General features: G+C 44.8%; 1 protein-coding gene across 2 annotated transcripts in view; it reads right to left on the reverse strand.

Annotated features, from left to right (window-relative positions):
* LYST (lysosomal trafficking regulator) overlaps nucleotides 1–4,572 on the reverse strand; it is a 206,175-nt gene extending 201,603 nt beyond the window's left edge. For both annotated transcript variants that reach the window (XM_075064170.1, XM_075064168.1), the window contains exon 1: nucleotides 4,393–4,572. The gene's annotated coding sequence lies outside the window, so the exon portion shown is untranslated. The remainder of the gene's footprint in view (nucleotides 1–4,392) is intronic.
* Between the last annotated feature and the right edge of the window lie 4,387 nt (nucleotides 4,573–8,959).

Genomic DNA, 8,959 nt, shown 5'->3' on the forward strand with positions numbered 1-8,959 from the left:
CTGGAAATTTCCACTACCTGTGTCTGACGAAGTGGGTATTCACCCACGAAAGCTCACGCTCCAAAACGTCTGTTAGTCTATAAGGTGCCACAGGATTCTCTGCTGCTTTTACAACCTAAGACAGGGGTTCTCAGGACAAATTATTTGGTGGCCTCAGAGTGGCCACCAACTCTTGCTGGTGGCTGCTCTCACACTTTTTCCTAAAATATTTCATTAGCTTTAGGAAAAACAAATATGCACATATACATGCACAAATCATTGTAATTTACTTATAGCTACCTAGTAGATCTGTTGTGAAAAGTGATATTAACAAACATACACATCACTTTTCACAGCAGACTTACTCAGCCCTGGCAAGTTTGGAGACAAGTTAAGCCCGGGGGGAGGGGAGGGGAAGGGAGAGGTAGGCAATGGGGGCCAGAGCCTGAAGCCCCCTGGCCAGAGGACAGCCCAAAGCCATGCAGTTGGAGCCTGGGGCCTTGGGCTGTGCAGCCACAGCCCAGGCCTGGAGCATGAAGCCCTGTGGCCAGAGCCTGCCACCCCATCACCCTAGAACTGAAGCCCAAAGCCTGAGTCCCACTGCCCTGGGGAAGGTGGGGAACTCACCAGCTGCTCCTCTAGTGTTGTGCCTTGGGTGTCTCCAGAAGAGGGCAGGGCCCAACCCCTATTGGTGGCTTTAGCAACCATCACCAAGACAGTGTATCCAGGAGCAAAGGGGGGGGCACTGCCTCCCCCTACCCCGTCCCTCCTCAATTACAGCTCAGGTGGTTGTGGCCACAAGAAAAGCCACTGGTGGATGCACGTGGCCATGGTGGCCTCATTTGAGTAATGCTGCCCTAAGAGGCGAAAGCTTGAGTTACCACAATTTGTCAACTGCTAACATGACCACTCTGTAACATGGACACATTAAAACAGCTCGAGTAGCATTAGTTCTCTAATGACACCCCACAATTCCCTCCCGAGTGCTAGAAAGGGTAGACAGTCTCTAATAATTCACTGTGAAACAATGCTTAGCCTGACTCTAGTAACACAAAGGGCCAAGGCTCCAGAAGACCTAGTACCACATCAGTATGAACAAAGCAACTCAAATACTATTTTGCAATGTTGCTGGCTGCTCTTAGTTGAGCTAGGCTAACAAGTCAACTCTGCAAAGAACCAGCAGCAAGCACTAGAGTTATTCATGGGTGGAAAGGGGACCCAGAAGAAGTAGAGTAGTGGAGACCCTATTTCTTGCAGCAGCAAGGAGGCTCTGGAGAAATGAGAAGATACAAGAGACACCTTCAACAGCTGGAGATTACATTTCCAAATGTGCAAGACAAACTAGCCAAAGACATAGATAAAAATATAGAATTCCAAAGCGAAGTCCAGGGACACCACCACCTTGGTGGAAGTTTCAGCATTTGGAGGCAACCTCACTTCTGCCTCAAGACCTTACAGACAGGAAGGCACCCTTGCTTATCTACATCTGCATGTTAGGTCTAGTTCTTAGGCTTAAAATCTAGTTCAACATTAGTTTTGTTAGTTCAACTTTGATCCTTTTAATTCTGCACCACTGTGCACACACAGAATTCATGTCCTCCAGAGATTTTTTTTCCCCTCTGCAGAATATAGATTCTGCTGGAGAGGTGCTGCAGTTACACCTTTCACCCAGCAGGAGCTGCTGTGGCACCAGAAGAGGGCAGTCAGCCAGCAGAAAGACTATGTTCCTCCCAGGGTGGCCAGGTGAGGAGGCATGGGCCAGACAGAGCAATGCACATGGGGATACTCAGGAGTTAGTTGGGTGACAGCACTGAGCCAGGGGCTGAACGGGAGGGGGGCTGCAGGGGCACACAGGGGCAGGGGTCAGTTGTGCCTAACTGAATGGGAGAGGCTCTCCAAATTCCCAGTCTCTCCTCCATCCATAACCCCCTCCCCCACAAACAACCCTGTTCCATACTTCCCCCACTAGCCCGATCACCCTCCCCAGGCTCCTTCCCAGTAATTACTTCCCTCTCTCTCAGCTTCTCTATTACCTCTGATTCCCCCAAGCCTTTGCATAGTTTCCATGGGGTTCTGGAAATATATGTCTGTATTGTAGTTTAAAGAATTACTACTCCAAATTCTGTATTAATAGGACTAGTAAGGAATCCATTTGTCCAAAAAAACCCCACCCATTTCCTGAATCTTTTTTGTCTGTATTATTACCAACATACTTGCTGACAAGTATTTTGAAATAAATTACCAAAATAATTGAAACTAGCATGATTATATTGTGTTGTTTTGACAAAATATGCAGAATTCTGTAGAACCATAAAATATTGTGAGCTGAATTTTTAATTTTTTTGGCACAGAATTCCCCCAGGAGTAAACTTCAAGAGGTGTTCAGGTTGAGTACACAAAGTTCCCCACTCAAGTTTTTACAAAAAGGGGTTGGGGGCGGAATAAGAGAGGAGTTAGCATCTCGTGTCATGGTGTAACTTTAAACAGATATTATTAGAAAAATTCCATCAAACTATACAGCACTCTTTCATGCACAATTGTGACAGGTATAAAAACAAAAAACACACACACACTTTCCCCTTTATGCTATTTACGGTGCCCCATGATCTTGACTAATAATTTACTGAGACCTTTCATTTTCATTGTGATAACTGTATGCATACACTATGCCTACAGGACTGTAAGATAAGACATGCACACAGCATAAACATATGCTAAAATATTGCCAATAGATTAGCAGGTATTCAATATTTACATTTAATATAAACAAAGAATATCTTGTTCATTCTCTAACATGAATCACATTGCAACACATATATTTAACAAGACACTCCATTGCACATGCTTCTTCCTTTGGGGAGAGGATAAAAGAACATACAGATGTTTAGTCACATGGCCTGATGCACTACTGAAAGCACTTAAATAATACAGTGACGAACATAGCATAAAAACCTAAATAGAATAAGACTTTGTTCACATACAAATAGACTATTTAATAAACTGCTTATGACACTATTATGTAGGTAAAGCTAAAACTAATGATAGCAAAGAAAATATTGAACACTGGAAAGATATAGCAGAGCCATCAAGGGAAGAGAGATATTAAAGTGCTCATGAATATATACAAGATAAGGCCCAGTAAGTAACAAAGGAAATGACACTATTATGTAAGTATAACTTATTTGCTCTTTGGATTGTACAATACAAAAGATGTGATATGTTAACTAAACCAATCTGATCATTATTTACTCATTTTATTGAAACTCAATCAAATCATATTACATAAAACAAAAACACTACCTAACCACATCTCAAGATACTGGGTGTGCATATCTCATACAACAGCAGATGTCATCAAGAAAAACACATCCCAAATATGCTGTGCTACCAGTTGGTTATGGCACTCTGTAAGGCCACTGAAATTGTCTAGAAAACACAGCTCAAACAAAAAAAAAATCAATATATGTTTCCTTGTAAATAACAATGTTGGCTTAATCCAATATTTTAGTCTCCTGAAAAAACCTTAAAGTTTTGACTTTGAAGATGCAGGGGGGGGAAACGATTAAGTTTACAAAATATGGTGAAACCTGCACTAAGGATCTCCTTAGTTATCTCTAAGTAAGCACTGTTTTCTGCGCGCATCAATCTGTACCACTCTACAGTACAAGAGTGATGGAGAGGATTTGTGAAACTGACAAAGGTTAAGAAGAGAGTAAAGAAATCATCCAAGAGGACTAAGGGAAGGGAGAAAGGCACATATCTACGTTTCCCACCTTAATGCTATTCCTCCTGCAGATAAAGTCTTTTCTGTACTTAGTAATTGACTTTTGCTAATGCCTTGAGCAACCGGTTACCCCAGCACTACAATTTAACGTTTTCGCTCTGCTGAAGAGCGGGTGCTCAACGAGGCAAATTAATCCCATCACCACCCGACGCCACCTCTCTAACTCACACAAACAGCCGCGGGGGACCGAGCTCCTTGATAATCCTTATAGCACCAAGCTCAGCGCTGCCCCTGGGCTGAAGAGCCTGGGCCCGGGAACAGCCCCCCCGCCAGTCGGGGCCAGGGACAGCGGTAGAGGAACCGCAAACGCGGCTCTGTCCCAGCTACCAACAAAGTTACCGCCCGCCCACAAGCTGCGCTGAGGGGAGGGGAGGGGCTTTGCGCGCCCCGGAGCCCGGGCAACCCCCCTGCCTCCTTACCCCGTGGGGGGGAACCCCAGACTCAGCCAGACACCCCGCCCGCCCCACAGACAGACAGACAGACAGACAGACAAACGAACTCCGCCAGCTCCTCCCCGCCCCACACAGACCCCACCCCTCAGCTCCCCCCAGACACGCACCCGTTCAGCTCCCCCGGAACTTTAGGCCCACACAGAGCACGGGACCCTGTTCGGGCACCAGCCCCCTTACCGGGTCCCGCCGCTCTCACCGCCACGTTCCCGCGCAGCGCCAGCCGGCCACCCCGCTCTTATCCCTCTGACAGCGGCCGCCCACCTCGGCCAGGATCCGGCCTCCTCCAGCCTCAGGGACTGGAGCCGCCCCCTCCTGCTCCGTCACCCGGGAAACGCAGAGCCCGCCCCCTGACCCTGCCCACACCGCCAGACACCAATCAGCGACGCCGGCCGTCCGCCAGGAGATCACGTGTGTCCTGCGGGCCAATGGGAAACACAGCCCAGAGCGTGATTGGAGCAGGGAGAGTCCTTGGGCGGGGCGCTCTCCTCTTACAGAGATCTGATCCCCTCATGCCCCTCTCCTTGACCCTTCCCCTACGCCCCTCCCCCTCGCCCTGACTCCCCGCCCCTTGCTACCCCTTCTAGTCCCCTTCCCCTTGTATCTAGAGTTACTGGGGAAGCGAGTAGGGACCTTGGGGCTGGGATCTGCGCAGGGCCCGGTGAGGCAGTTTCACTGAGGGAGGTTTGCTGAAGGCACTTGGCCTGGTTTACACTTAGAGGTTTCTGCAAAAGACTAGTTCCGGTATGGCTGATCCCCGCCCCGGTATTATTATACCTGTCCAAGCCCTAGTGTGGGGCGTGAGAAAACTAGTTGGTCTGACTTGAGGGTAGGTGTCAGAGAGGGCTGCTTGCTACCACCAACCCTCTTCAGCTGTTCTTTTGAAAAATCTTAAAAAGAGGAGAGGGTGTACCTGCGGCTCGATGAAAAATTAGTCATCTGTGTTTCCCTGATTGTATCATTGCAAGAGGAGGTGCAAAAGTTGCTAGACAGAATGGCATTGGAAGCAGAGAAGAAAGAGCTAAAGATTTCATATGAAAAGACAGTGGTGACAGATGTGTTGAAAAGGCAGAGATAGTTTTATCCAAATCTGAGGAGCCACTGGAGTGTGTTCAGCACTTCAAACCTGGGTACGATGACTACAGGGGACACTAACCATCACTTAGAGATCCAACATAGAATTGGACTAACAACTACTACTCTAGAAAAACTCAGCCACAGCTGGAGAAACAAAGGTATTACCATGAAGTGTTAAATAAAATTGCTGCAGTCTCTTGCCTTCAGTATCTTGGTAGATGGATGTGAAACATGGATGCTAAGGAAACAGAACCTTAAGAGGCTTTCTGCCTTCTAACTGAAATGCTACAGGCATACAATTAGCTGTACTGCACATATGACTAACGAGGAGGCAAGTGCCTAGATTTACACGAATGATATTTGATATCAAGATGATCAGATAAAGAAAACTTGAGTTTGCAGGACACGTGGGTGAGATGAAGAAGAAGATTGCCAAAGAGTGTTGCAGGAACTGACGGTGGGGCAGATGTGGTTCCACTATGTGGGTGGTTGGATGGGATATGATATGGCACTCTTCTCAAAGCTGTGTAAAGACTGTGAAACTTGAAGGAAGATTGCAAGCCAAGGACTCTGGTGTGTTGCATTTACTGTTCATTGTGATGTGACTTGAGATAATTTGCATAATGAAAGAATGCATGTATGTATACTATTATTGCTTATTTCAGTACCTGAATTGGAATAAGTACTCTTATGTTGGTATAATCACATAGGCATCCAAACTGAGGGGGTTGCTTTAATTGCTAATATGGTTTAACTGGCAAAACTTTTTAGCGTAGACAAATCTTTTATCTAGCAGACAAAGGCAAAATTCTCCCTCAGGCCTCTTAAGAGCACCATAAAAATGGTCTCAGACACTAATTCACTTTCAAAGAGTCTTCCTGGCAGTTCTGAGCATTCATTACACTATTAACAGTGGGAGTCCAAATGGAGCAATACCCAGGGGTCTGTGCAGCTGAAACCAGGAAGGAGGCCAAGGGGACACTAAATGCATGCAAAAATGTAACATCATGTTGTAGCCACACATGCTCAGTGCAAAGGATAATGATACAAGTATGGCAGAAGAAGAAACAGACCTATATTTGTACCTAGTTATAGACTATGTGGGACAAAATGAATCACTGAGCAAACACCAGGGACCCAGAACTAGATTGGTGGCATTGTTTGACCTGTATAAGTTTCACATGTCACTAGTTGATCATGGCAATATAGAAAAACCAGAGAAGAGATGAGGAGAAAGTGATACATTAGGGTGAATGCAGAGGTATTGTCACAAAAAATGACAATACCTTTTATACATATTTAGAGAAAAGTGGATATACTTTCTTAATCAGTCAGTAGGCCAAATATCTAAGTGAGTAAAATAATAATATTGATCAGAGCATTGTGAATAAATTATCAAACAAGTGTAGACTCTTTTTCTATGTATGAATTTGTGGCAATCTGATTTTCACTTTTACAGATGTATTCTTTCTACATCAGTAGGGACAAAATAGTTGAGGTGACCACATTTCTGGCTCTGCAAATTATTCTATTTGCCTTGCTGATTGGTCACCTAAGTAACATAGTATTGTTTCTGTTTCCTGACTGCATGAACACAGCATTTTAAGCAGCAGAATAATGAAGGATGAATACTGAACAATGACTAAAAACACTCCAATGAATTTCTGGGTGAATAATCTTCAATTCTAAAACACATAATGTTCAGGGTTTGTGAACATTTTCAGGATTAGAAGGACAGTCCTTCAAATACTTGTAAACAAGAAATAGTCCATCTCCACAGATAACAGCAGAACGCACACGCTACATTTATTCACAGAAGTATTTAACCAGCTCTAAGACTTCATCATACTTGGCACTTATTTATCTCTGGAAAGTGCTGTGAAGTGGTGGTGTAAGTTACACAGCAGAGGTCAGCTGGTGAGAAAACAGGTGTAAGTGAATTTAACTTGCATCCAGAAGGAAAAATTCAGCTCTGCTGTGTAACCTTTTTCTCCCTCTAGAAAGTGGCCACAAAGCAGCCAAAATACTCCCCTGAAATAAACCTCCAGTGAGGAGGGCCTTACCATCAGCCTGCTCCATGCCTTCCTCCACCATAGGATGCATTGAAGTAATGCTAGTGAGGGAAGAGCAGGAGGCAGCATGACTAGGGCATCCCTCTGCTGTGCCTAGTCTCTTGCTGTCAAAATGTTTATGGGGCCAGTGTAGCCAGCGCAAATGTCAAGATGCCTCACAGGGCTGTTCTAATCTGCACCAGCAGGCCAATTCTGTATCCACTGCCCCAACAATCCCAGGATGAGAGAGAGACTTCAATCCCCACTCCCACTTCTCAGCAGTCCCAGGATAAGAGACCCCCACCTCCACCCTTGGTCCCTCCACAAACTTCTGCATCAGCCCAAGAGGGATTTGGGCCAGAAGGAGAAGGGAAATGGTGTGAAGAAGGCTGGAGGGTGTGAAATAAAAAGCAAACCAGCCTCATTTATCAATTGGTAGTGCTCTAGTTGCTAAGACTGCAAAGTGCAGAGGGTCAATGTTGTGTATCCTGATACAAATAGCTCGTTTGTGCAAATGGACACCTTGTCAGCATTCAAATTTTGTGCACTTCTATCTTCTTTTGGGGTTTGCTTTGTCCAGATTAACCTCACTTATGCGGACAGTAGCTCTGTTACAGACTCAATATGCAACATAATATAGAACACCTCTATGCATTTAAAGCACTCTTTTTCACGATTATTTCTTCAATAGCAACAGACTAGTCTTTAAACCATTCTGAAAGCATTATATAAGCTCCTTTTAATGTTTATTTTTTTGTTTCCTTTTCTTTTCCAAATGTCTTGAACTTTGGTTAGCTATTAATTTAACACTTTAATGTGGCTTTACAAAAATGAAAATAATATTGGCTTGAGGCAGGATAGAAGGGAGCAGAGTTTCTGGTTTTACGTAACTAATTCAGTAAGAGCCTCATACTTGTATTAGTTGTATTAAATAATTCAATTGAATGGTGGTTTGATGCAACTATTTCTGTGTTAGTTTTGTTTTATATGGAAGACAATTCATCCTTTCAGTACTGCAAACAGGCACCCAGTAAACTGCACTGCAGCTTTGCATAAGAACACACACTTACAATTCCATACACTTGCCTCCCAAAAATCCCTAGCCGTCTGGTAAATCTTCCCATTTTCTCCATAGGAGGCCAGATTCTGCTGTGTTTCACCACTGTAGATCTATAGGTTTCAGTAGAGTTGCTATTGAGCTACATTGATAAACTCACACCATAGTCTGCTGTAGTGCCTCTGACCTATCTCATTCCTTCCTAACCTTTTTGCACCTCCTCCCTGCAAACAACCCAATCTTTTCTCCCACCTATTTAACCTTCATGCTAAGCTGCTAAACAAATGCCCCATAATCCAGCTGTGGAGCACTCCAGCAACCCTGATTCCCAACCAAGTGCCCCAGCCACCTTCCATCAGCCTAATCCTACTGCAGCCTCCACCACCCTCCTCACCTTCCCAGTTTCTAGATAGCCTATCCACATGGAAATTAGACATCATTCTAAGGGATAAAAACAGTTTTAAGACTCTGCATCCCACCTGGTTTCCATATGGTATTGGCTTTCAAAAGCCAGGTGAATGCTGCCACAGCATTATATGGACATCTTTCTTCTGGGTATCCC

This window comes from Chelonoidis abingdonii, chromosome 3, assembly GCF_003597395.2.
Source record: "Chelonoidis abingdonii isolate Lonesome George chromosome 3, CheloAbing_2.0, whole genome shotgun sequence".
Taxonomy (NCBI): domain Eukaryota; kingdom Metazoa; phylum Chordata; order Testudines; family Testudinidae; genus Chelonoidis; species Chelonoidis abingdonii.